This window comes from Octodon degus, unplaced genomic scaffold (assembly GCF_000260255.1).
Source record: "Octodon degus isolate 3935 unplaced genomic scaffold, OctDeg1.0 scaffold00043, whole genome shotgun sequence".
Taxonomy (NCBI): domain Eukaryota; kingdom Metazoa; phylum Chordata; class Mammalia; order Rodentia; family Octodontidae; genus Octodon; species Octodon degus.
This window is the reverse complement of record NW_004524619.1, coordinates 2,362,516-2,387,067: the sequence shown is the minus strand read 5'-3', so window position 1 is coordinate 2,387,067 and position 24,552 is coordinate 2,362,516. Positions and strand designations below refer to the sequence as shown.

At 34.8% G+C, this 24,552-nt stretch overlaps 1 protein-coding gene across 1 annotated transcript in view; it reads right to left on the bottom strand.

The window, feature by feature from the left end:
• Positions 1-24,552, bottom strand: part of LOC101561793 (TBC1 domain family member 5) — a 422,866-nt gene that overhangs the window by 337,567 nt on the left and 60,747 nt on the right. Inside the window, exon 3 of the mRNA XM_023715719.1 lies at positions 6,461-6,546. The gene's annotated coding sequence lies outside the window, so the exon portion shown is untranslated. The remainder of the gene's footprint in view (positions 1-6,460; positions 6,547-24,552) is intronic.

Genomic DNA, 24,552 nt, shown 5'->3' with positions numbered 1-24,552 from the left:
AAGAAGCACCTAAGTTTATAAGTATGTTCTTCAAAAAGACAATCTCTAAAAAGGTAGGGCATGCTATGAATGCCATACTTCATATAGTGTTAAGGCAAACTAAGAGTTCAGGTGACCTATGGATACGGGAATAATGGGTTCAGGAACAACTGCCTAATAGAATGGTTCCACTTCACCTTCAGGAATGATGAAAATGACCCAAGGACAAATTCTTGGTTATCTCCAACTCTTTCCAGGGAATAGTACTGTACACAGCTCCAAAACAAAGAAACTTAAACTTCCCACTTTATTCTACATATGGCTATGCTTGAAGCATGTGTATACTGAACTAACAATATCACTGAAATGAATATATGTGAGAAATCAGAAAGCACTGTTTTATATAATAAAAATAAATTCTACATATTAGTCAACTCACCACAAACTTAAAATCTACAATTACTAATTCAGAAGTGTTATTTTCCCAAAATTCTATTCAATAAATATTCATTAATCCACAGTAATATAAAAGCAATAATTAAAGAACTTAAAAGTTTGAGAAGTATTTTTTATTGGCCGTTTATTTTATTGAGGAAACAAATAGCAATGAGATAGTTTCAAAACCAATTAGTAGGACAATTTTAATAATTAATACACTGCATATTGTTGTCTTCTTAGTGGTTATTCATAGTACAAGATGCAGACATGATATCCTTCCCAAACACTATGAGTATAAATCTTTCATCTCCCTGAATTAAGAGAATGTATCTGTATATCTATCCTATTTTGTATATACAGATACAAAATGGTCCTTCATTTGTATCCCCTTTTTTTGTTTAGATTTGTCAGAGATGGGTATTCCATTGCCATTTACATACTGTAGGTACGTGAATTCAGCAAAATATTCCAAGGTCCAGTAGTCCATAATAGTAGTAGGTTTTCTGTAGGCCTGGCAATGTCAGAAGTTGTTGACTTGAGCCTTTTACAACTCAGCATATTAATATGGCTTTACTTTTTATACCTCTTTTTTATACTTTTCTGCTGGATGATTAAGACTAAGATAAAGCAAGACCTATATAACAAGAAATGTAACTTTTGTATCTGACAAGGTCAGTCAAATCCCCTCAGGATTTACCCTGAAACCCTGTACCACAGTTTGTAGATCCTTTGCCAGTGTCAGCCATGTGGATGAGTCACAGCCATTGCTTGACCAATTTGCTAAGAAAGTATTTCTGATATAACCTATCATGCATGTAACACTAATGCAATCCGGTAAGCTTAAGTTTTCAACAAAATAAAATGAGAAAATATTGAGAAATATGTAAAGAAATTGAAACATTCTTCTTATGAACACACAGTGACATTATTCAATTGTATGGACAAAATTACATTTTACAAGAGAATTACAGATGCTGATGGTTGAAATTCTTGCTTCTCTTTCAGAGAAAGATTGAGATTCGTGTTTTGGCTTTCTTTTCATACAAAAAAAATTAGAGGGCCAGGGAGATGGCTCTGTAGAATAAGTGTTTCCCTGGCAAGCGCAAGGGCCTGAGTTCAATCCCGGGTTCCGCAAAAAAAAAAAAAAAATTACTTGCAGGACACCACTCAAAACAATGCAAACACATCATGGGATAACAACAGCAATAAAACTCTGCCACTATACCAGTTAAAGCCTGATTATAAAAAAAAAAGATACATGTTCTGGCTAACAGAAATCAAAAGGAACTTATTGCCTAGGTACAGGACAGGCAAAAACACTCAGGCAAAGCTGGAAAATCAAGGTAGGATAAGACTGAAGGGTGGCAAATCAGAGAAAAATTCTTTCCTCTATAGCCCAGAATGAAATTGCAGGCTTATCTACCTGCCAGAGTCATGCAAGTCAGGAAGAAGCATCACATCAGCAACTCTTAGGTCTCACATCCATGCTATCTGGCCACCAAAATTCAGGGTTCAAGCTTCACAAGGACTTTATGCAGCCTTTAGGCTTCTTTACCCTTGAGAGGTGAGAGGTAAACTCCTATCTAAAAAGAAAAGGATCTGGCTAAGGCTTGAGGCAGTGGAAACCACAGATGTCCTCTTCTAAAACTTACTTTTGATAGTGGCCAGACCGAAACTACCTTTACTTTTAGTGTCTTGCTCTTTATCTACAAAAATTTTCAAACAAAAGTTTTTAAGTAGTGCACATCTCTCTCATTATTAGATTTGTCTGGTACGATTGCTAGTCCAAGGCATAAATTTACTCTTCCTAAAGCTGTTCTATCAACCAATACTAGACTAATTTGGATGGGGTCTAGCAAGTTTCTTAATACACTCTAAGTATTGCCTCTTGCTTTATATTCTATCCGTCTGCTAATTTGGTTTCTTGCTTGCCTTTTTTGCTGCAGCTGTGCACCGGGTTAACTGTTTCAATGGTTTTCCCACAATAACTCACAAATTTTTTCCTGATCAGTGTGCTGTATGATTGGTTCTTTGTTCCTAACATAATTATTTTACATTTGTCTACACTGAACTGCATTTGCCATCTGCTGGCCCAATCACCTAAACAATCCAAATCTTTTTGAATCTGATTGCATTGTTCCTCATTATTTCCCCTAGCTCCAATTTTAGGATCATCTGCAAACTCCGATATCTTTTCTTTAAAGCTTGGACACATTTCATTTTAATATAGGGTTTTTTTTTTTTTAAGTGACTCTTTAGACACTACAGCTGAAATCTTCTTCAAACTTGAAAAGTTTCCATAAAGCTTAATCAAAGATATCTTCCAATTATACAAAGTATTTCTGGAAACAAAGCTAAGTAGAACCTATTCTATTTCATCTTTCCTTGAATTGCCAAATTTTTAAAAGAGTTATGTATTCTAGTCTCTTGTCCTCAAAGTACAGTTTTTTATGGAATATAAAATTCTGTTTTCTAATTTTAGTATATGTGCTGAAGTGAGCACTAAAATTCTGTTTTCTAATGTAGACATTCATGGTGATTTTCTTTGGTAATAACTTACCTAAGATATACATAGAAACATTTCCAGCCATTCACTATACCTGACACAAAACATATTTATTGAGCACATATCAGTAATTAGCACTGAGTATACTTCTGTCTTACAGCCTTGGTCCAGGATTGATCTCTTAAATGTCAGTATCCTATTGACAGATGCTAGGAGATGACTTATAGGAACCCATCCACTCCTAGCATCCTGAACTGCCTTTAATCTATTGAGTACTACAACAGGTTCCACTAAAATTCTAATATTTTGCTGCTTCAGATTTCCCAGATTTCAGTTAATTATAAAACAATTTGAAGCCTTCCTATAATTTACTATTTCCTTTACAAAGTTTTAATATAATATAGAGGCAATAATTTAGCAGAACTCACCCTTCAAGTTAGATTTGTTAGACAAATCTGTATACAGTAAATCTTGGTTACACTTTCCACCAAGGTAGAGGACCAGGTACATCTTTAGATGTAGGAAAATATTAGATCCATAAACTGTAGTAATTTGCTTGCATAAGCTCCACAAAAGCCCTATCTGTATAACTCACTAAAATTATAAAAATTTTGTATTTGTTGCCATCTTGCTATTTCAAGAAGCAGGTACAAAAGACAAACTGAACTTAAGATTTAGTTTCATTTATTCACTGAAAAGTTAATGGATGTTACAAAATGATAATCACAGTTTATCCTCAAGAAACTGAGAAAGATGCACACAAATGGAAATAAACTATCATAGTGGAGGTATAATTACATGGAAGTAAGGAAAAGGCAGAAATTACTTCCGTGTATTAGATGAGAAGCTTTGAGAAGGACCTCTAATTCAGCACTACTAAATATTGTCATTTAAAAGCAAATTCACTAAACTATAACTATTATTAAAGAACACAAACAGAAAATGATAACCCAAGTTTTTTTGTTTTAAAAAAAAAACTATCTGCTGGTTCATACTGTATGGTGAAATCCTGTGATTTTGTATTTTTAATATTTCTTACAATAACTATACAATGTCCTTATAATAAACAAGAAACAATAAAGAATTGCAGAATTTTCAAAGCTATACTTTGACCAATTAAATATTATTACATGAAACTATACAGGTCAAAAACCTCTAATGTATGACAGAAAAGTTAAGTAGGCAACAAGGAATTTATATATTAAATAATATATAAAGGATCTAAAGGATGCATTAAAAAATTCATAATGTATTAAGCCCTGTTTGTGAAAAAGCCATTGATTTGGAAGGAAAGACTTTAACTATAAAGTAGGATTTGAAACTACATGAAGAATAATTCCAAAGTAATGACATTAACAGTTGAGGTCATTCATCTAGGTTCATGGAACAAAAACCTCTAACAATTCAGTATTCTTAATGATACTGAAGTTCTCTCCCAGAAAACATTCTCTCAGGCTTTCACAGAGAGCACATTGGCCAAGCAATGGCCGTGACTCATCCACATGGCTGACACTGACAAAGGTTCTACAATCTGAGGTACAGGATCTCAGGATAAATCCTGAGGGGATTTCACTGACCTTATCAGGCCCAAAAGCTACAACTCTTGTTGCATAGTTCCTGCTTTACCTTGGTCTTAACCATCCAGCAGAAAAGTATAAAAACGAAACATAAGAAGTAAAGCCATGCTGTTATGTTGAGCTGTGGGGGACTCAGGTCAACAATTTCTGACTTTGCCAGTGAAGCGCAAGTCCCAATACTATTATGGGCTACTGGACTCTTTTAGAATATTTTGCTGAGTATACACATCTATAATATTCAAATATGGAACTTAACAAAAAAAGGGGGATACAGATGAATGTCCATTTTGTATCTGTGTATTTAAAGTGGTTAGGATAGATATATAGTTACATTCTCATAATGAATAGAATGATTTGTTCTAATGGTGTTTGTAAATAGGGTATCAAGTCCGCATCTAGTATAGCAATTAATCACTAAGAAGAATGTATGCAGTGTGTTAATTATTGAAACTATCCTACCGATTTGATTTGAAAAAAAGTAAAAAAATAAAAAATAAAGTTCTCTCCCAGGGATACTTTATTTGTATCTAATTTAATACATCTATGAACATCCACTGACTTTATTTCAAACAGTTCCTCATTCACTAAAACTTTTATTTTTGTGTTAGACTCTAAATTAAAAGTCACAATATTCTACATGACTAATTCTATCTGTAATCTGACAAAACATTTCAATTAAAAAAACCATATATACCTTAAATTTCCCACATGATGCAGAACATAGGTAAAGAAATGTTATGTGTAGGAAAAAAACATAAGCATTTGGCATCAATGGCAAAACATTGAGGGGAGCATCAATAAAAATGTGTATAATCTAATATTTGCATTCTCAGAATTCTAGTTTGAACTTAATGCTATATGCTATACAGACTATAGTTGAATTACTGGTATCATGAAATCTAAGTGGCAGCCTGAAATTCGGAAATCTCTTTTTAAGTGTCTTTGGAGTTTATTATGATTATGAAAATAACAAATGATTCATCTAGTGTGATGGTTTGTTTAGGGGCCGGGGAGATAGCTCAGTAGAATAAGCACTTCCCTGCCAAGTGCAAGGGTCTGAGTTCAATCCCTGGTTCCACCAAAAAAAAAAAAAAAAAAAAAGAATGATAATTTGTTTAAAAGAAGGCAAATAGATGCAAAAGCTTCAAACTAACATCTACAAGATACCTCCAATGGACAAACTATACCCTGAGTAAATTGCCAAGATTTTAAAAAATGAACATTTCATATAAAAATCTATGATTTAAGCTAACTCAAAAAATAAATAATTTTTAAAAATTTTTATTCAATATTCTGTGCCCACTTTTCCGCAAAGCTCTCTAGGTACCCCTGGTTCTTAAATTACTTTCCTTCCCACTTTCTATTGTTTAGCAAGTACCACTGGGACTAGAGTTTAAACTCCTAGTGGAGGAGGGAGACAGGGAGATCTTGATTCAAATCCCAGCTTTTGTATCAACAAGCTGCATAACCCCAGGAACCTCTTTAGGTTAACATTTCCTCACCATAATAAGATAACAGTCATTATTGTTCAGAGGTTAAAAATGAATCAACATGTATAAAAGCAAACCCCAAATTAAGTGTTCAATAAATTATAGCTATTACTACTTAGATTACAATTACTAAATCTATTTAATTTAAACTATAAACATTTTTTTTCCATTTATAGACTACGGTATAAAGAAAAACTCTAAACACTGTTGTCAATCATTCCAAAAGCTCCTTTATGAAATAAGCATAACAATACAAGTAGCAGTGCTGATCTGTTGTACTAAAACGAGTAAATACTTGTGAAATGGTTAAACCTAGTACAAGGCACATACTAAGTTGAAAAAGTTGTTACAAGTAACAGTATTAGTTGTAGTTCCCAGAGGGCTGGCATACATGAGCTTTAATAAATATTTGATGAAAAGCAAGTCATGAGCCAAAATGTATCTCAATGAATGAATATAAGCTCACTTACCAAGATTATTTCTTTGTATGGTCTTGAGTACTCTCAACTACCCCATATGTTTAGGTTAACGTTGAAAATCTTGGTGAAAACAAGTCCTGTCAAATATGTAGAAACAAACCTCATGAATTGGGCTTGAACACAAACAAGAAACAATTAACTAGTGGCAAGCATAAAGCATGCACATTATATGGTGTTCATAATTTATTCCTCAAGAAGTTTTAGAGGAGCCCGGTTTCATGACCAGTAGAACTATACCTGAATTGGCTGCACGTGAGAATTCTTTTCTGTCTCTGTAATACTCCCAGCAGGTAAATTAGAACAAATATAAAGAAGAATCTTTCAAGGGTAGTAGTTCCAGCCCTCAGCCAGAAATGAAGAGAGTTGGTCAAGCAGCAGCAGTGGTGGTTCTCCACTAAATGATACTAACAAAAGATGATTTGATCTTTAGCATCATAATCATCTCAGCTGAAGTACTTTTCAATTAGTCTGAGAATGATTAAAAAATGCTTAATTCACCAAGTATTTAATTTAACACAAAGGTAAAGTCTCTCCTGGTTAAAGTAATATGTATATTCCAGATTCCCTGTCATGTCAAGAAAATCCTTTCAGGGCACTCAAAACAATGAGAAAGAAAAATTTACTTTAAAAAAGTAATTTATTTTCAAACCTAAATAAAACTTTACACAAACTTGCCTTTGATAATCGACTAAACAAGCTGCACCAGCATCAAGGGAGGATGTGTGGATATCTAGCAGGTGCTGCAGTTTATCACAAAACCGTCCAAAATAATTGGAAGTGACAACCAGCAGTACCACAAATGATTTATTAGTCTTTCACTCAGCTTTTCAGCTTCCTTGGGGCCAGAATGAATAATTTACCAACTTTCTATCTTCCAATCATTAATTCTTCCCTATGCATCCAAACTACATTTAACTTTGCTAGGTTCAGTGGAATAAAATATACAATAGGAACATTTTTCCAAATATAGAATTACTTGACCATACATAAAGGTAAATTTGTCAATCAAAATGTACAATTCAGATCCAGAAGTAGTTAAGGGTTCAGAGTCAGCAACTGCAGTCAAGTTTAAAGTTGCTGACAGAATAAATTAAGTAAAAAGGAAAAGAAACACAAAGGCTAGCAATATACCTCTCTCATAGGCAAGCAAAGTACGCAGGAACTGTTGTACATAGCAAACCATATGGCAACCTAAATACACTATAATTCAGTGACACCAGTATCAAAGCTCCCAGTACCTCATTCACTGACTAACTTGCAACACTGTATTCACTGCTGATCTCAAGAAATCGGAGAAACTTTAAAACCTAAACACACTCAAACATTTATCAGATTTAATTTAAAATAAGGTTCATTTTTTAAAAATATTTTACTAACTTTTAAATGAGTGTGAGATACAAAATAGGATAGATATACAGCTCCATTCTCTTAATTCAATGGATAGAGAGGTTTGTTCTAATAGTCTTTGAGACAGGATATCAGGTCTGCATCTTGTACAATGAATAACCACTAAGACAACAATATGCAATGTATTAATTACTGAAAATGTGCTATTAATTGGTTGTGAAACTCTCATTGTTATGTTTCTCAATAAATTTAAAAAATGAAAAAATAAATGAGTGTGAGATCATAATTCCAGTAAATACAGAAAAAAAGTATAAAAATAAAGAAAAAATCTGACAGTGTAAACGTATGTCTATTATTAAAAAAAAAAAAAAAAAAGCCCACAGGAAACAAATATCACATCAAATTCCACTTTTAATGTAAGCTAATCTTCTCTCATTAAATCAAAAAGGAACAGTTAATATTTTTATTGACCAACTTTATATTCTTATACCTAGTAATCTGAACAACTACTTTGAAGACAACAACATGCAACGAAACAACCACTGTTGAATTCCTATCACTATGTTTCTTGAAATTCTGTATCATTTATTTTTCCAATTTCTTTTTATTCCCTTTAAAATAAAAACACTACAATAGAAATCATTTCTGATACATAATATATCGCCCCGTTAGACTAGCATCTGCTTGTCACAGAGCATAAACATTTTTCAGCTTTCTGAAACTAGTAACAACAAATAGTGCAGACCTAACAATTCATTTAACCATTTTTAATCTCAAAAAATAACAGTGGAAGGGCTAATAATATTAATAGCTAATATCTGGCATTCTGTGAGGCAGCTTAAAGTATTGGACACACAAAGAATTTTATGAGCTGAGTTTTTCTTTAATATTTCAAGAGTGCTCTATAATCCAATTTTTTTTTTTTTTTTTCGGAACCGGGGATTGAACTCAGGCCCTTGTGCTTTCCAGGCAAGTGCTTATTCTACTGAGCCATCTCCCCAGCCCAATCCAAATCTTAAGTATATATGTTTAAATACAATTTTAGGTAAGATTTCTAGCAAGCATACAATTTCTTCAAAATAAAAGTGCATTAAATAAGCTCAACTAATAAAAACTATACAAATTTGAAAGTAAACAAAATTTATATTACATTTTTAAAATATCTCTTTAAAAATTCCAAAACATTCATAAAATGAGTGCTCATTTTTCCACTAGTCAGTAACTCAGAGTTACCTAACTACCTGAACAAAAAATCATACCGCTCACATTAAGCAAAATGAGGTCTTATTTATACACTGGCCAGGCATACACTGATACAATAAAATAAACCAAAAGCATAGGCCCTAACTTTCTACAGATTAAGATAAAGCAAATATGTAAAAATAAAAAATATGTAACATTTTTAGATAATCTTTTCCAACATCTTTTAATAAAGAGCAATTTTCTTTTCATACAGAGATGGGAAGGACAAAAAGCCAGTTTTGAAGGGGTAGGGGATTGTCTACAGTCTTTTAGCCTAGAATAAAATCAATGGCTTACTTTCTAAAGATACAAGGCATTCTAAAGATACAAGGCACAGCAAGGAAAGTGTGCATCATGGCACCAAACTGCATAAACAATCCTCCCTACAGCCAGAACCTGAACACGGTTCTCAATAGTTGTCAGTTTGTCCTGTGCACACAAAATACTGAGCCATGCAGAACCTCAGGAATACCTGTGGAAGAAGTCTGTGCAAAGTATTCTGACAAAGCAATGTTTATGAAAAGAGAAACAGATATACAAATTATAGTGTTGATGTTGTCATATTATGAAATATTACATAATAGTAGCAAGTCAGATGTCTTGTTACAGTAGAAAGTAACAAGTTCAGGAAAAATCCTAGGAAAAAAGGAGGAGAAAATTGCATAAAAGCTAATTATTAGGAAAATTATGAGCTAGACAGGAATAGGTGGGCATGGTGGTACACACCCATAATCTCAGACTCAGAACCTGAAGCCGGAGGATCACTGTAAATTCAAGGCTAGTCTGGGCTATAAAGTAAACTTAAAGCTGGCTTGAACTACACAGCAAGACTCTGTCTGAAAAATAAATAAATAACATGTATAAAAATAGAGAGGAAGGATATAAACCAATTTCAAGAGAATGGTTATCTCTAAGAATTTACAAAAACTTTTTTAACTATATATGGCAAATATTAATGTGCTAACACTCAAGTGATCACAAAAGCACCTTGCTGGTTCCATGTATCTTCTGCATAGTCCAAGTTTTATTATCTAAGCCATGATGTAAATATTTTCTGAAAAAATTTAAAAGATTTTCCAATATCAATACCAGAAACTTGAAGACCTATCATCTTAAAAAGGAGTGATCTGCCTAGACTCCATATTTAAAAATTAAATTATTTCAATCTAAGAAATTGAAAGGTCTATCCTCCTTTTGCAAATTACAATTCTCAATTTAGTAATGACTTCAGATTAAGTTCTCTGGAGGCCACACACTTTCCATTTTATAGTGGAACTATAATGGTTTCCACTATTTGGACCTCCTGAATGAACTTAAGAACTCTCTCAGCTGAAGCTTTTTTTTTTTTTTTTGTAGTACCGGGAACTGAACTCAGGATCTTATGTTTGCCAGGCAAACACTTATTCTACTGAGCTATCTGCCCAGTCCTTAGCAGAAGCTTTTAATAAAATGGTTCTGTTTTTGCTATGAGAGCAGACATATTTGAGAGTATAACTCTCAATTTCTTGATCCTAAGACACTGGGGTTACTTATCACTTTTGTTATTCTGTTATATTCCATTTTCACTGTGTATGAAGTAGTAAACTACTTGTTTAAAAAGCAAACAAAAATTCCTATTTACCAAATCAAGTCTTAATTTTAAAAAATCTAGTACCTCAAGAATGAGTTTTGCATCTTGTATTAAACTTTTCTGCAGTCAAATCTCTTTAAATTCAAACCCACTTCTTTGTGGGCCTATGAAAATCTGACAGAACATCTACAACTAAATAGAAATACATCTGATTTTAAATATTACTGGCTTGTTATCTTAAACTAGAAATCAGATGTAACTTATATTGATGTTTTCTATCTGAAGTGTGTCATGTAATATTGTAATTTATTCCATAAATCTACTAGAGTGTGATCAAATCCTATCAACTCTGATTGGCATAAATTTGAAACAAGGAGACAACTACATCTGTTAAGGACTTGTGGCTTCCTACACAACATTTTTAAATTTTATACAATAAAATAATTATACATTTTTCTATGAGACTTTCCTTCACTTGAATTGAGTTTTACATAAAGTTTTTTTGAGATATACTAAACTCAGTATGACCTACCACAGGAAATACAGTATAAAATACAGAGATGGAACAACTGGGGGAGACTGAGTGGTAGAGACAGTGCATAACACGGTGCACTCAAAAAAATTACTCTAATAAACTTTACATAAAAGACATAATCACTAGCAAAATAAGTTAATGTGGATGAACAAATGGAATAGTGATATAATTTTATCTTGAAACTACTATTAAAAAATATAAACGTTTAAATAAAAACACATGTTCATAAAACAAAGAATCTAAAAGATTAGTAGAAATCAAAAAATTAGAATATAGCATTATTAAAAATCTATTTTTGGAACTCAATCTCTGATTTTATAGAAATATTATATTACATATAAATCAACATATGAAAACCACAATATCCCAAAAGTAATTCTATGTAGTTACAAGAACATTTCAAATAAGGAAACTCAACCATAAAAGTATCTAGGGCTTAAAGATACTGGTATTATGACTAAAAAGAATATGAGAAATACTACAAAATTTAGAACACTGCTAAGTAACTCCATTGAGATAACAGTCCTTACAGCTTTATATACACATCATGTATAAGACATTACCTAAGACTAGGCAAACATTCTACTAAAGATAGGTAAACTACTATAAAACCTACCTGGCCTATTCATCAGTAATTAATGATATACAAACAGTATACCTCTCACATAAAATAGTTTAAACTATAGTAATTGTACTTCCTACAATTAAAATTACAATAAAACTACACAAAACTATACGATGAAAGGGAACACCTCCAAAAGAAGACAACAGGTTCTTATAGTAATGAAACTGATGCAGTTATGACATTGTCAGGGCCCAGAACAGGAATGGAAAACAACCCAAATTCCAAGCCCTTTCCTGTTGCTTATTAGAAATATGATTTACTTTTTTTTCTGTGACAGTCATGGACTTAAAAATCATTTTTATTATGAACCATGACTCTGCATTTGGCCCAAATATGGCCAATAGGTAACGCAAAGCAAAATAAAGCTTGACTTTTATTTTATGTCTTTGTGACTATAATCTTGAGTCAAATATCTTCCCAGTTTTGTATCCGGGTATGTTGATCATTTAGGAAGTGTCTACCTAGGAGATGACCAGACAGGACTGATGAGGCCTGAGTTTATAGACATTCATCCCCTTCAAGAGTAAGGACAACAAAAGCTTTACAGGAACATTCACCTATACCAGCAGCGTCCAGCCATTCTCCTAAAACTGTAATCATGTGGATTCCAAAAGAAGTGAAGCCCCACTTGACTGAGACCACATTACAGAGGCACAATCCTTTAAGAATGAAATCATTCTTATATGAGGTCCTGGTGAAATCTTCAACCAATAAAGATTCTAGAACTATGAGAGCAGGACTGAAAAAATGATCACAAAAACCCCAGCCCACTAGCCAATCCATTAAAGCTGGCTCCTGTGTATGTGAGCAGAGCAATCCCTCCAACCTCCTAAACTGGACTCCTTTCCTATCTTCCCACTAAATTTCTAATTAAAGAATCTTCTATAAATTTGTACTTCAGTTTTAATCTCCATTGTTACTAAATGCAATAATTTTCATTATTACTAAAAGGTAAGATGCTGGCAACAAATTTCAACTTAAAACTGTAACAAAGATTTTCAACAAAGTCCAGTGTTTAAGCTAAGAATGGTGGCACACAACTGTAAACCCAGCACTCAGGAGGCTGAGGCAGGAGAATAGCTGTGACTTCAAGGCCAGCCTAGACTATATAGTGAGTCTGAGGCCAACCTGCACTGTACAGCAAGACCTTCTCAAAAAGAAAAAAGAAAAAATCTATTGTTTAATTCGAAATTTTTTTTTAAAAATATTTTCATTGGGCTGGCCAGATAGCTCAGTGGAACAAAGCACCTGCTTAGGCAGACACAGAGGCCAGGGTTCCATTCCTGGCCTGCTGTGCCGGCCTCGCCCCCAGGGTGCACTGAAACAGCAATTGAGACTGGGCATGGAAGTGCTCGCCTGTAATCCCAGTGCTTGAGAAACTGAAAACAGGAGGATCAGTATGAGTCTGATCTATGTAGTGAGATCCTATAGACCCTGTACTAAATGCATAAGAAAAAAATAATAAATGTTTTTATTACAATGTTTGTGGCTATGACAATAATATACACAATACAACTAGAGTACTGGTCTACTTCCCTCCATTAACCTGAACTTGGGCAATCCATACCCCACATCTGTCTGTAAGGCTTACTACATGGATGGAAAAATAAAACAAAGATCTTTGAACCTGATGTAAAAAATTTCAAAATTCCATACCAGGACACATGCCTACCAGATCTTCCTGCATGCCCCACAGTAAATTTCTTCACCTGGAGCTCATTAAAGGCTTGTGCATATGGGCTGCATCTCATACATCCAATTTTAAACAGTGAATTATAGGAAAGGATATGTATAGTACAAGCAGCTGGCATTACTCAGCACCCTCACAACCACACTGTCAATCATGTGCTGGAAGACCCAACAGGAGGCACTCTAGATCCAGTAGAGCATTTTAAATCCCTACACTCAAGGCTCTCGTTTCTGGTGCTCCTTTTCTTTCACAGGACAAGGATGCTCACTCCAAGTCTACCACAGCCTAAATTAAATCCCACTGCTGTGTCTTATCATTGCATGTCATGCTCAATTGTTTGTAGCACATGAAAATCTAGGAATCAATCTAGGACCCCATGACCCATGGCAGTAACTTCTCATAAAATAGATCTTTTGGTAAAAGTTTTTATAATGTATTTCAAATAACTGAAATACTATAGTAATGAAAGAAGACAAAGACTTTTCTCCACTCCTTTCATTTCACTATGATGCAGCTGTATTCTCTTTCTGGTGTAACAATAACTGATTTTCTTACTTGCTTGTTTTCCCCCTGTATCTTCTAGGTATTTCCTAATAAAAATGCATCTTTGTATTAGTCCATTTTATGCTGCTGTAACAGAATATCAGACCTTGGATACCTTATAAAGAATAAAAGTTTATACTTTCTCTTAGTTCACTGAGAAGAAAAGTTTGTACTAATATTATTTAGACATGATATCTCTGAATACTACAAAGACAACAATATGCAATGTATTAATTATTGCAACTGTCCTAACCAACCTATTTTGAAACTGTTGTATTGCTATGTTATTGTTTTTCCTCATTAAAATGAATAAAGAAAATGTTTTTTTAAAAAAGAATAGAAATTTATTTGACTCATAGCTCTGGAAGCTAGAAGTCCACCAAGGGATAATGGTTTGGGTCTTCTTTGCTTCCTACAACGGTGGAATGAAGATGGGCAACAAAAGGCAGAACTTGATTTGATAAGAAACTCATTCCCATGACAAAGAGCCTAACTCAGTGATACCACCTTTACCTGATAATAAGACCTAACTAGAAAGTAAGACCTAGTATGATTTTTTTTAGGATGCTTATAAACCCTACCCCTAAAATAAGCCCCAGTTAACATTGTCAGACAGACAAATGCATTTAGTATAATATGCAGGACATGATGGATGTATTCAATTGCGTAATAATATTGTACGGTTAAATATAAATGTTATTGATATTAATATTTAAATTCAATTATGATCAAGTATTTGTAAATACCCAAGCAGGTGCCTTTGGACAACAGGTAAATGTCTATGGGAATAGATGAATTCCAGACATACTGCTGAATAACCAATCAGAGTACAGACATAATACATGAGTAACGTGTGCACTTGATGACAGACATGGCTGTGTCCAAGATCTTCATAATTCAATAAACGTGTTGTAATGGGTGTATTTAATACACCCTTATGAAATAAAGAAATGGTTTCTAAATTTTGATGATTCCAATTTTTCACTGTGTGGACCATTCTTAACTGTCATTTTTGTTGCCACTCCTGTCTCATAAGTCTTCAATCAACATCTGATTTAATGAAAACTTTGTGAAGCCTATCCTGATCGAGGTCATCACTTGGGTGAAAAATTTATGGGATCAAAATCACTGAAAGCTATGTGGTCAATGCACTATAAGCAGGTTACATGGACAAGAAGTATTCATTTAAGGAAAGCTTTATTGTTGGACATGAGAGATTGAGGCCAATGGTTCTAAACAAAATGAAGTTGCAAGAATTGTAGTCTGGAATTTGGAGTTTGGAAGGTTATGACAATTTCACAGAAGAATATGACATGACATCTAAATGAATATAGATTTTTTTGCTGCTGTTTTGAGACGGGGTCTTGTTATATAGTTCAGGTTCATCTTGGGTTCACTACACAGCCCAGCCTGGCCTTAAACTTGCAGCAATCCTGCTTCAGACTCCCAAGTTCTGGGACTACAAGCATACACCACCATGCTAGTTGAATATAGACTTTTGTACATGAATATGATAAATGTGTAATAAATATGATAAATGTAAATGAATAGATGCCTGTACATGAAAAAATGTGGAATGATGTACATGAAGAGACCTCCTCTCAAAATAAGCCCTATAATATAATTCAGAGCAAACAGTAATATAAGACCATTCTTATTTTCCAGGAAATATGGTAATGACAATCTGTTTACAAAGGCAGAACATCTCACCAGCCACCTATTACTAGATCCAATCTTCCAAAATTAGTGCTTTGGGGATTACATTACTAACAAACTTTGAGGTAAACATTTAAACCACAGTTCCCCTAAATGCTGAGCCCTGCACACTACTTTATAATTTAGTTTTGATATAAAGTCATTTCTTTCATTACCCTAGGACAACAGTATTAATACTTTATAAAAAGAAATAAATCACTAATAAGTTTTAATTTATCAAATGCTAATTAAAATAGTCTAAAATAAGAATATCAATCCATCTGACTAACATGCACAATAGCTACCTGTCACTTACCTCACTTATGTATGTCTTCATTTATTTAAGAAATGCTATTTTTTATACAGGAATATCAGTAAAAGTAAGACGATTCCTCTTCTTACTACAAGCAATAAACTAGTGATTATAATTGGTATAATAAAAGTTCTAACAATATATGTAAGAGGGGTGGCAAGATTATTGAAGAATCAAAGAAAGCTTTCAAGAGCTGCATCTCAAAAGATGGATAAACCATGCATGGTAGCACATGCCTGTAATCCCTGCACTCAGGAGGCTAAGGCAAGAGGATCACAGTGAGTCTGAGATCAGCCTGAGATTCCAGGCTGAGTTTAAGGCCAGGCTGAGTGCAAGGCCAGCCTGAGCTAATGAGACCTTGTCTCAAATAATGAAGTTTTACAAGAAAAAAGAAAAAGAAAAGCATAAGCTAGAAGAAAGATAAGGAATAAAGAGCACATAAAACATTGGTTCATCAAATACAGATCAACTACATGGGCTTCTTTCTGTCATCTTCCCAAATGCTAAAACAATGACAATTTTTATTTCACAAGGACACAAAAAGTACCAGTGACAAAGGAAGAAAAAAAGAGAAATATTTGGAAGTAGATAAGTAACTTGTCAAAAGGAAGTTACCCAACATATATATTTTATATTTCATCCCACCTCCACTAACATAACTGTGACTCTACAACTGAGAAAAATGAAAGAAAGAGACGGGAAGAAAAATAGAAAAAAACTAACTTAACATAACATCTTCAAATCAAAAGTTGCTTTCAGAATCAAAAGGTCTTCTGAAGATGCACCATAAGTAATGAATAAAATCCATTCCAAGATAATACATAAAGCAATTTCAGAAGTAAAAGATTCTAGACATTCTAGAAAGATTTTTAAAAGTACTATATAGTGAAAAAGCAGGGAAAAATGAAAGTGGGCTTCTTTATACTAACAATAGATGCTACAATACAAGGGATTTGATATTTAAAACAAAATTACTATAACCTGAAATTCTAGGAGTATAATAAAGATATTTCAACTTTTCTATTGTCATATAAGGAAAGAACTTAAAGAAAAAGACAAGCTGGGTCCACAGACAGAAAGCACGTAAAGTAATCTAATCTCTGAGGATATCAAATGTGTGACCTTCCCAGTATCTTATTCCCATACATCATATTTCTAAGTGAAAATGGAAGTAGCTGCTAGAGAAATAGTAACCATGAAACACAGTATCATAAGAGGTAAGTAGGAGCTAGTGTTCTTTGTCTGGGAAAAGCAATCTGCGAGATTGGAGAGAAACTTCATGACGATGCTTATGTTAGTCTTCAAATGGACTCTACACTAAAGCAGCATCAAATGACTGCCAGAAAGTTGCATATCCACATCACATACAATATAAACAGCGCCACTTTGAAGATGAACCACATCATGTTTCTATGCTTATATGCACATAAATATACAGGTATACTTATGCCACATGAACTGTTTTGTATTTTATTCATATATATACTCATTTTGCACTCACATTATGGTTTAATTGGGACATTCTATCATTAATTCTCATTTAAAAGAAAAGGAGAAATAAGAATACAGCTCAGCAGCAAAATGTCTGCCTGCAAAGCACGAGGCCCTGACTTTAATTCCCAGTACCAAGAAAAGAAAAGAAAAGAAAAGAAAAGAAAAGAAAAGAAAAGAAAAGAAAAGAGAGGGGAGGGGAAGGGAAGGGAGGGGAGGGGAAAAGGAAAAAGGAAACGGAAAAGGAAACCACCAACATGAGTTCCTTAAGTTTACCCTTCTTTATGACAGAATAGTACTCCACTGTATACAAGTACATTTTCATTATCCACTCATTTTTGGATGGGCAGCAAAGAATAAAAGAAATAGAAGATAAAAAGTATTAAGATGTGATATATCAACTTGCCGCAATAAATCACTCAGTACTGCAAACATATGCTGATAATAAAAAAGAAACCAGGAACCAAACACAAAAGTAAAGTTTTCATGAAGCAAAGGAATGTTTTAGATATATAAAATAACATCTCAAAATTGTTAGCAATGTTATCAATGTCAAAGCCCATTTAGCATCAGATATTTTTTAAGTTTTAGTTGAAATACTACTGTCTTAGTTCTTTTCCTCAATGATGTACAAAATACCTGTTAACCATAAGTTAAAGAAGGAAAGGTTTATTTCAGCTTGTAATTTAAAGTGGGTTTAGACCATATTCAGCTGGCTCCAAGACAGGGTGCCATGGCAGAAGGGCACAGAGGAGAAACAATCCATGGGAGGGCAGACAGGAAGCAGCAAGCCTGCCTTCTTTCTGTCCCTTTATATTCTATCCAGGGAACAAGTCTATTGGTTGGTGTCTTAGTTACTTTTCTCTTGTTGCTAAGACAAAAATACCCAACGCCCGAAGTAGGAATGCTTTATTTGGTTCACAGTTTATAAAACTTTCAGTCCATGGTTGAGTGACTCCAAGGCAGAGGGGCATCACAGAGGAGAAATAAGCAGGCAGGTAAGAGAAGGCAGCAAGTAGCAAGTCCAAGAAACTTTACCAGCTTCATTCTGCCCCTTTTATATGCTATCTAGGCTACTGGGTTTAAGATTAGCATCAAACCGGTAAGTAGACTGATTTCATGATTACACACCTAATCCCAGGATTACATACTCTAGAACCACTCACTGAAACAACCTCACCTATGACTACATGAGGCTCTGGGGGAACATCAAAACACAAGTCATAACAGCTAGTGCCACCTCACTCAGGTGAGGCTTCTCATTACCCACAAGCAGAATACTGCTAAACCAACAGTGGACTCATCCAATTATCACACCCCCTTAATCCACATTCACACACCATAGTCAAGCCAACCCCCAAAGCCCCACTTTTGAGTACATGAAATTTTGGAGGGATATCCAGATACAGGCCATACCTATTATGCAGTGTATTTGACTGCCTTGTGGACAAAATAAACTCTCATCCTTCAACTCCACTATTACATATTCTTTATAGGCAGCTTTTATTTCTAAAATATTAAAGAATGTCACGTGTGATGGTTTACACTCATAATCCCAGAACTATAGGAGACCTGGGCAAGAGGATTACAAGTTCAAACTCGGCTTGGGTAAATTAGTGATTTAAGAAGTCCTGTCTCAAAGTAAAAACTTTTTAAAATGTCTAAGTGTAGCTCACTGTGAAGGCCCTAAATTAAATCTCCAGTACAACAGCAAATAAAATAAAATGCCAAAGAAATTATAGAAAGGTCCTACACTCAGAATAGCATTTATGATGAAATGATATGTAATTCTACATGAATCATTTGTTTCAGTATTTTTCCAACTGTTTAAAAATTCCAATCCAGTGTTTGCTTGTTTGTTTGTTTGGATTTTTCAGGGGGTTAACCAGCAATCAAACTCAGGACCTCACACTTGCAAGGCAGGCATTAAACCACTCAGCTATATCCCCAGGATCCAATTGAGTTTTGAAGTATCTTTGAAGCTGAGGAGTTAAAAGAACTGTCAAGAATTAAACATATAACTATACAATAACAGTTTTTCATTCTATCAGAATGAATGTTCCTTTTATACCTTTTATTATTTTTAAATAAAATTTAAAGAAAAGATAGCCTAATTATATATGGAATCTCTAAAAAAAACTAATTCCAATCATAACTTAATGAAAACTAAAATCAATATGTAGTGTAAACACTTATTTCACTACGTAAATGCTTAAGCACAGCTACTTTCGAGAATGAAAGAGTCCCTTAACTGCCTCTATACATAATGAGTAAGTTTGGACCTGAGAAAGATGACCAGATGTAATTCCCTACTAAAGTACAAGAAAATGGAATAAATTTAGTATAGGAGGTGTTATGGTTTGGGTCTAGTTGTCCCCCAAAGCCTATATGACTATAGGGTGGACTTCTAGACTTTGTGATAACTCATGATCTAAGGCTGGACTTAAGAGTTTGAGTACTGCTGGGATTATGGGTGTGAGTGCTACACCCAGCCTACACTGGAGAGCCTGAATGCAACATAAGGGAGACAGGCTGTTCTCTGTAGACATTGTTGCTGCCACTTCTGCCATTCTGCTCTTGCTGCTTTGCTGCTACCTTTAACTGCTGCTCTCTGCCACTGGGGCCAGCCCAGTATGGACTGAAACCTCCACAAACTGTGAGCTAAATCACCTTTTCCTTCCCTCATTTTGGGTGTTGGGGATTTGTTCCAACAATGAGAAAAGAGTAACTGAGACAGAATTGGGACCAAGAGTGGGGCCATTGCTATAGCAAACCTGACCATGTGGATTAAAAACTTTTGAGAATGCAGTACAGGTTAAGAAAGGTTTGGTGATGTTGCCTATAAGAGAAATGCTGGAACAGCTTTGGCAGCTCTGTATGGGAGATTCTGTCAGATTCAGACCAAAAGGCTGATAGAAATCCTGCTTGTAAAGATGAGATTGAGGAAGGTTCTATTGGGAAGGACTGCATTGTTTGTTATACTCCAGATAATTTGTGTTACAATATGGCAGAAAGTTTGTCTGAATTTTGCTTGTATCCAGAGACTTTACCTGAGACTGAGATTAAGCATAGCAGACTGATTAGTCTTTCAAAACAAATTCCAAAGCAGCCAAATATTGAGGCAGTGTCATAGCTGTTGTTGGGGGCTTTTAGTCAGATTTATTTTGAGAATAAAGAGCAAAGAGTCCACCAGATGATTTAAAATTTTGTGAGTTTGGCCAGAAAGGAAGCTCCAATAAAAGCTGTGGACTGCAAAGCTAAGAGCTGAGAGGATCTCTACTGCCAGGAAGGAACCAGAGAATGGAAAGGATGGCTGAGGGCATCACAGAAGGCAGCAGGTCTCCACCTTTCACAGCCTCAGAATTATAAGGGTGAGGGACTTTGCCTTGAGGGGAAAGCCACAGATGCCCATGTACTTGAATGATGGCCACAGCCACACCAGGTTCCAGAATGGTGCCAGCATGGAGAATTCATTCCTTGTAATCAGGGTCAGAGTGCTCTGCAATCAAGACTATCGACCCCTACAGCCAAGATAGAAGAAAGCCTGGCTACTGCTACAGTCAGAAGCAGCCCATGGCAGAATCCACATGGCATTGGTCTAGGGTGCATGCAGAATGTAGGAGTTTTGGGTTATGAAGGCCTCCAGCTAGATTCCAGAAGGCCTGAGAGGGCAGACAGTGTGCCCCAGAGAGGGGAGTATGTAAAGCTGTGAGTGAGAAGCCTATTGAGTGGAAAAGCCAGAAGTTTGTAAAAGCCACAAAAGTAGATCACATGAGGGAAAATACAAGGAGGGAGCAAAGCCAGTCTAAGAGAGAAGCCATGGGAGCTACAACCACCAGAAGTGCCATAAGGGTGGAGCCACATGGAGCTCATAATTCGCCACAGATTGCTTTGGATGTTCCACATGGAACTACAGAACTTAATGTTTGCCATTCTGGATTTTGGACTTGCTTTGGTCCCAATGCTTGGAATCCTGCCATGTATACATTTTGAACTGGTAATGTTTATCGTGTGCCATTGAATGTTGAAAGTATTTATCTTTTCATTTGTACAGGAGTTCACAGATAAGCTTGCCTTAGATCTTGGAAGAGTCTTGTAACTTGGACAAATCAGCAACACTGAAACTGTTAGGACCCTGGCAACTCTTAAGAGATGGTCTACAGTTATATGTACAAGATGGGTAAGGCAATGGGCTCTTTCTCAGGTAGATGTTTGTTTAAAAAGGAAGCGGGTGGTGAATGAAGGTAGGAGACAGGAAAATGAATGTTGTGGGACTGTCCTGCTAAAATGCTGTATATGGTTAGATTTCTAAACTTATGTGTAAACATCTAATTCTTTATTCCTATTTTTTTAAATATACTTTAATTTTTTAAATCATATTCTGTAGGAACTTGAAGTTTAACATATCAATACTTAATGAAAAATACCTGTTCCAAATTATGCCTAAGATGTTTGATATGCAGACAGATAGTGAGGTTAAGCTCAACTGCCTAGGTTGTATGGTAATAACAAGAAGCTTCTCTTCTGGAGGGTAAACAACCTAAGTTTGCAGACCAGAATTAGACAAAAAGGAGGGCCGCAAGGAAAGCCAACATTTTGGCCCTAGCATTCCAAGGTCAATTAAGACTCAGGACATATGAGAACCTGTACTGTGACATCATGTAACTCAGTTGTGTCCCAAATTTTCTGATCAAGGAGATTATGGGCCCAAAGAAGAAAGTGATCGATGATATAGAGTGTGCCTAAGGAGAGTCATATGGAGAGAAAACATTTTCTCAGGCTTTCATAGAAAGCACATTGATCAAGCAATGGCCATGACTCATCCACATGGAGGACAATGACAAAGGATCTACAAACTGAGGTACAGGGTCTCAGGATAAATCCTGAGGGGATTTGACTGGCCTTATTAGATCCAAAAGCTACAGTTCTTGTTACATAGGTCTTGCTTTATCTTGGTCTTAACCATCCAGCATAAAAGTATAAAAACGAAGTATAAGAAGTAAAGCCATGGTGTTATGTTGAGCTGTAGAGGACTCAGGTCAACAACTTCTGACACTGCCAGTCCTGTGGAAGACCCAATACTATTATGGACTACTGGACTATTTTGGAATATTTTGCTGAGTAAACACACCTATAATATTTAAATGACAGAACTAAACAAAAAAAGAGGATACAGATGAATGACCATTTTGTATCTGTGTATTCAAAATGGTTAAGATAGATATACAGCTACATTCTCTAAATTCAGTGAACAGAAGGATTTGTTCTAATCATGTTTGTAAATAGGATATCATGTCAGCATCTTGTACAACAAATAACCACAAGGAAGACAGTATGTAATGTGTTAATTATTGAAACTGTCCTACTAATTTGATTTGAAACTGTCTCATTGCTATTTGTCTCTCAATAAAATTTATGAAAGAGAGAGAGAGAGAGAGAGAGAGAGAGAGAGAGAGAGAGAGAGAGTCTAAAATGCCTATTGCACAAAGGAATGTGCATGGGTCTTTGGGTGTCCAGCGTTGGAATGTTATGGTTTGTGTCTAGCTGTCCCCCAAAGTCTCATGCAGTCAAAAGGCAGGCTTCTAGACTTTGTGATTAACTCATGATCTAAGACAGGAATTATGAGTCTGAGTACTGCTGGGATTATGGTTGTGAGTGCTACACCCAGCCTGGGGTGGAGAGCCTGAAAGCAACATAAGGGAGACAGACTTGCTGTTTGTAGCCATTGTTGCTGCCACTGCTTGTGCCATTTTGTTCTTGCTATTTTGCTCCTTTGCTGCTGCCATGAATTGCTGCCATCTGCCACTGCAGCCAGCCCAGTATGTACTAAAACCTCCACAAACTGTGAGCTAAATTAACTTTTCCTCCTTCATTTTGGGTGTCAGGTACTTGTCCCAGCAAAGAGAGAAGAGTAACTGAGAGAGGAAGACACTAGAATAAAAATTAGTGTTGAGATAAAGGACACCAAGAAAAATAAATTCAACTTGAAGAAAAATATGTAAGTTTAAAGTAAAGATTAAAATACCAAGAAACATTACAGATGGTTGAAATGAAGAAAATGTTGAAATGTTATTCATCCAACCAACTTGAATTTTACTTCTTAATGCAGTATAAAAATAATTAACTATGCCATGATGTGGAACAGTGTGACTTTGAACTACCCCAGAAATCCTTCTGCAATATCAAGGCATATAGCATATACTTTATCCATTAAATCTCTACTATTTAAAAAATATAATAGAGATCATATCTTTCCAAAATAGAAAACAAAATACAGTAAGTAAAGAAATATAACACAGTTTACAGAGGTACTGTATACAGAATGGACAGTTATGAATAATACCAAAGACTAAGCAACAAAAATAAATTTAACGTGACTTCAAGAATGCATTTTTATTCTTCCAATAAATGAAACTGTTGTGTTCAATAAGGAACCATGAAATATTTTAAGCAATTCTTGTTAATAAAATTAAATCCCATATATTAATATAAAATGAAGCCTGCTGTTTTCTTAAATATCCTTTATTACGTATTTCCAATGTGTGGGCTTCCAGTAACTGCATTACAGAACTGAAAACTTTCAAGTATCTAGTTGGAAATGCCATAAATTATGAAATGGAAAGCATTTTTGAAGTATATTCCAGAATGATTTTGAGATAATTTATTTCATTTAAGCTTCCCCTGCACATAAACCACCTGTAAATTACCAAATTCTCATGTAATATTTTATAAAACTTTGCCAGTATTGCGATACTCAAATATTACTGATTTATTTTTAAACAGAAATTCAAAATTTGTGCAATATTTGGAACAGTCTCTATTCATGGACTGTCTCCTGCACTTTGGTTTCCTGATGCACCTCCATTAAATGTCACAAACTCTTCCACAATCATTTGGACAAGCAAAGAACACTACAAAATTCTTTTATGGAGCAACAGCTTCCTTGTTTAAAAAACATTTATAAGCCTGATAATAAAAATAATAAATGCTAGCATGTGGAAACAATAGAAACACTTATTTTTGAGACAGGGT